The sequence below is a fragment of the Zingiber officinale genome, chromosome 5B (genome assembly GCF_018446385.1).
Source record: "Zingiber officinale cultivar Zhangliang chromosome 5B, Zo_v1.1, whole genome shotgun sequence".
NCBI classification, from domain to species: domain Eukaryota; kingdom Viridiplantae; phylum Streptophyta; class Magnoliopsida; order Zingiberales; family Zingiberaceae; genus Zingiber; species Zingiber officinale.
Genome location: NC_055995.1, coordinates 57906673 through 57911798, shown reverse-complemented (window position 1 = coordinate 57911798; position 5126 = coordinate 57906673). Strand labels below are relative to the sequence as shown.

General features: G+C 34.1%; 1 non-coding gene across 1 annotated transcript; it reads right to left on the bottom strand.

Moving 5' to 3' along the window:
- Positions 1 to 4419: 4419 nt before the first annotated feature.
- Positions 4420 to 4521, bottom strand: LOC121988230. The gene has a single exon (XR_006113965.1). It is a non-coding gene; the product is annotated as a small nucleolar RNA SNORD90 (small nucleolar RNA).
- Between the last annotated feature and the right edge of the window lie 605 nt (positions 4522 to 5126).

The window sequence follows — 5126 nt, the reverse complement described above, 5'->3', positions numbered from 1 at the left end:
ATATTATTTGCAAGTGCACCAGTAGATTATTTTGGTGATATTAATTATAAAATAATTATATAATAATCAATTTTAGTTTTAAAACTGATATAATAATATTATTTTAGACTTAATAAATGAACCAAATAGATTTTCTTCTAATTTTAATGTGAATTTACTTCATAAGATGATGAAATAATAAGTCTTAAAATAAAATTTATAATTTTAAATGTTGAAATACTTAGTTTTAACTAGTTAAAACATGAGTTGAACCTATTAGTATTTTTCCACCCAATCCCTAGTATACTAAAGTCTAAAACCCTCTTTTTCTCCCACGCACTTCACGAATTTTTTCTTCTTCGTCTCCAACACACTTCGTGACTTATTTCTTTGGGCCTTTGCCGACGCGGCAACGTTGGGTTTTCTTCTTCTTCGGCAACGTGGCAATGCTAGAATTTTCTTCTTCGACGATGCTGGTTTTCTTTTTCTTTGGCAACACGACAGTGCTAGGGATGTGTTCTTTGACGCGACAGTGCTAGGGTTGTGTTCGTCGGTCTACTCCACTGTAAGATCCTCTTTCTTGCAAGTGTTTATTTTTTTTTCTTCTTTTTCAGGATTGAATCTCTTCTTTTGTTAATCTTCAAGATCTTAGCAGTTTGTTGTAGAGATATTCTTCTTCTTATTAATCTTCCCGATCTTCTGCTTTTCTCTATATTTGTGGAAAAATAAATTTGAAAGCTTTTTATTCTATTGTGATGTTTTTCTCTAGAAGTGGAAGGACTTAAAGATACTCTTATCTTGATGGTTAAACCATGTGATCCCAAGCTTGTTGCATCTCATATTCTTTTTCTTTATCATTAACACTTCTAAATTTATTCTTTTGACAGCTCTTTTGATGGTTTGTCCAATGCTTTTGGAATTAGATTTTACAAGTTGAAGTTCCATGGTTTACAAAGGAGAAATCATCATTTCAATTTTTATCGTCTTTTACTGTCAGTTTTTTGCATACGTATCACCTTTAAAATGGGGGAGGATGTATTTCTAGTGTCTTCTAAACGTGATAAGTCGATTATTAGCAAGTAACTTAGAGTGGGTGACTGTTAACTAATTTTGCATCCATCATTATGTCTTGTCACCGTCTGTCTGTAGAATAATTTTTTTTGGCATTATGTGGTTTAAAGCTTATAACAAGTGTTTCATCCTAAGACCACAAAACCATAGATTACTTAATTCTCTCTTGGTACTTGTCATGAAATTGCTCATCACCGCACGATCGTTATTATTGGTGCTAAAAGCTTGGCTCATAAAATTATCTTTTTATTTGGTAATATATAAATCAAATTAGATTTGAACTCATCTATGACTCAACCATATCTGTATGTAATCTTCGGCAGCATCACTTCATGTTGCACATGCAATGTTGTTCAAAGTTTAAATTCTGCATGGTTGTTTTAATTGTTAATGTGTAACATGAGCTCAAACAAATGAGCCACAAATGGAGTCTAATTCAATATAAACAATATTTGGTTTCAACACTTTGATTAAAATACAGCAATAGTAAATTATGTTTTTTTTAAGATAGGTAGTTTACATGATTATTTTAATTGTTGAATCAATAGAATTATTTCTCTTCAAATTTGTTCAAAAACTTGCCAAGTAACTAATGTTTTTTATCTAAATTGTAGAAAAGCAAAAAAAAAAAAAATCAAGAGATTCTATAAGTAATGTAACTAGTTCATCTCCATGATAATCTTGGATATTGGCTTGTCCAATGCTTTTGGAATTATATTTTACAAATTAAAGTTTCATGTTTTTTACATTTTGAAGTGCATGCAGTATATTTAACTTTTGTTTATTTACTTTACCTGTGCAGAATTCACATCAACACATTGCTGCATGTAATCACATACCTATGTCCTCTCGGAATAGATAATTGGCTAGTGCATGGTGGTATTGTCACTATGAAGTCGAGGGGTCAAATTTCGACTAGTAACTGGGTGTCTGTCCTCTTTCATATGCTATTCAACTGTCCAAGGCTAATAGCCACCTATGCGCTATTCAACTGACGGAGATACTAGGACGAGTAAATTATCTTTTGCCAACATGTAATCACATACCTGTGCAGCAAGTCATCATCACTCATAATATCATTTATAGAAAACCAAGCCTGATTGTCATTTGCCGAAAACTCATAATATCTCTACGAGTATTTGATGAAACTTGTGACACTGGCAATTTAGCATCAGTACTGCAAAACTAGAAATAAATGCACATATAGGCACACAAAGGTTTATATGGAAAACCCCTTAAAGGATCATAGGTTATTGCATACTAAATTTCTTATACAACTCTGACTGAAAAGCTCAAGAACTGATAAGTTTTTTAATGATATTTTTTTTTGTTGTATTTTATAATTGTTGATGATAATATCAATCTCTCTTTTAGCTTGTTTGGTGTGGCTCTCTTGAGAGTTAAGCCTATTTAACAACTTTGTGAAGATAAATCGTCTGATGCATTAGTGGGTGATGCCAGCTTGAAGTTGTACTAGTTTTGTGGCTGGATTAAATTTGTTTGAAGCTGAAATGCTTACAATTGAGGTTCTAGCTTGTTTCTGTCTAGAATCTGAGTCAGACAAAGGGCGACTAAGATGGTGCTGGTGTTGACGGAGAGGCGACTTTGACACACCTAGCGTATGTGCACCGAAAAAACGGACCCCCACGTGGAACTCAAGGACAGTGGTGACGAATTACCTGCGATAGTCAGGCTTTGCGTACATTCAGACAAGCACACAGAGCATTAGAGACCAGAAACTAGGAAAAAAGTCTCACGAGGCTCAAGTCAGGTACTTTTTCCCCAAAAGAATAGTGTACGAAGGAAAAAAAGAACTGTAAAAGACGAGTGCGAATGAGCGCGTACCTAGCTAAGGAAGAGGACCTCTCTTTTTATATGACGCTGCGTACCTTTAGAGCTTGTATGTTATCAGAGAATGTCGGATGTTAGACATGTCGGGTGAGAGGGGATGTACGGTGGCCTCCTATTGGTGGAAGGAAGGTTTCATTTGTAGGTGATAGCAAACTACTGGAATATTCCCTGACGTATGACAGTTATTTCCCGACAGAAGATTACGATTCCTCGACATTGTTATCGTTTAGTGCTCTACGCCCCGCCCGGGTGTAGCTATAGACAGCTCGGGCTAACCGTTCAGATGTACCACCCGACTTGAGTCTATGAGGAGGATGAGCTGTGGCGAGGAACCCATCTTTCACGCCTTCATCGCTAAAGGGCCGGCCGCGAGTTATCTTAGTGAAAATACTAGGCCTGGTTACACGGTCCGAGCTGGGGAAGTCCGATAAGTCGAGGACAACTCAGAAAGAGTACGAACTCCATCTTATGTCTCAGATTTGGGGACCTGCTCTGCCTGTGCCCGACTAGAAATAATACGGATGACGTAAGGCGGTCTAACTCTCTCTTTCTCCTGATTTTTTACTGTCACGTCCCTTTGACTATTGACTGACACGTCCCCTGGACTATTGACTACCACGTCCCTTTGACTATTGATTGTCATGTTCCCTTGACTTTTGACTGTCTGACCTTATCAGATTCCATCTTTATGCATCGTATCATAGCCATTGTAATATTTAATGTTCACTTTTGAATTACATTCTATTTGAACCTAAAATAGTTGCAACTATTTGAAACCGAAGATAATATACCAACCTAACGGTCCTAACCCTATTGGATGCTAAGTTTCTTATACAACTCTCTGATGAGTGAAAAGCTCAAGAAGTGAGAAGTTTTTTTATTGTACACTCGGAAGCAATTTTTTTAGTTGTATTTTATAATTGTTGATGATAATATAGTTGTATTTTATCTAGGGGCATATATTTTCATGTATTTTATTTCATTTGTAGTTATCTTACATTATGCTAGTAAACATTAGTCATAAATAAGATTTGAATTTTTTTAATTTTTTATATTGTTGCGAATATATTATATTCATGTTATTTATTTCAAATTTCTATTTTAGTTTGTAGGACCAATTAAGAACTAGTATTACAATAAATTTTAGTATGATGATATAAGAAGTTAATAGAGAAAATTCGTCTACTTATATATGAGAGTCTAAGGATCGTAAGTGTCAGTTGTGATTATAAATTTTTGGGTTATATTTAAAGATTTATGGATATACTTTTAAGTGCAGTCACTACAAAAAAACATATATTTGGGGACAAATATTTGGAACGAAAATTATTCGTCCCAAAATTGCGACAAATTTTGGGTCGAAAAAAAATTTCGACCCAAATAACCAACGAAAATTGCAACAAAAAAGTTTTGTTTCAAATTTGCAACAATAGAACATTTCGTTGCTAAATTCGTCGCCAAATCTGGAACGAATTAAGAATTCGTCCCAGATTTTGGGACAAATACTGGATTCGTCCCAAATTCTGGGACGAATTCAGAATTCGTCCCAAAATCTGGGACGAATTCAGAATTCGTCCCAAATTCTGGGACGAATACAGGATTCGTCCCAAAATCTGGGACGAATCCAGGATTTGTTCCAAAAATGACATTATTTTTAAAAAAAAACAATCAAATATCGAAGGCTTATATCTTGACCTAGAGACATCGAAATTTGATAAAACAAGTTTCTATGCATTCGTATCATTAATTTGATCGTAAATATGTCACCATCCATATTTTTTAAATAATATTTTAAGTGATTCAAATTTATAATACCAAATTAGGTCAAATTGGAATTAAAAAATGCCAAAAATAAATATATTTGGTAATAAATATTTTTATGGATATATTTACGATCAGGACAATGATACGAACGCATAGAAATTTATTTCATCAAATTCCGATGTCTCTAGGTCAAGATATAAGCTTTCGGTCTTTGATTTAATGTAATTTAAATTAAATTTAGTTTTGGGACGAATCCTGGATTTGTCCCAAAAATTGGGACGAATCCTGGATTCGTCCCAAAAATTGGGACGAATCCAGGATTCGTCCCAAAAATTTAATTATCTAAAAAAAAAAAAAACAAAATGGGACGCCTCATATACGGACCTAGAGACATCGGAATTTGATGAAATAAATTTCTATGCGTTCATATTATTGTCCTGATCGTAAATATATACATAAAA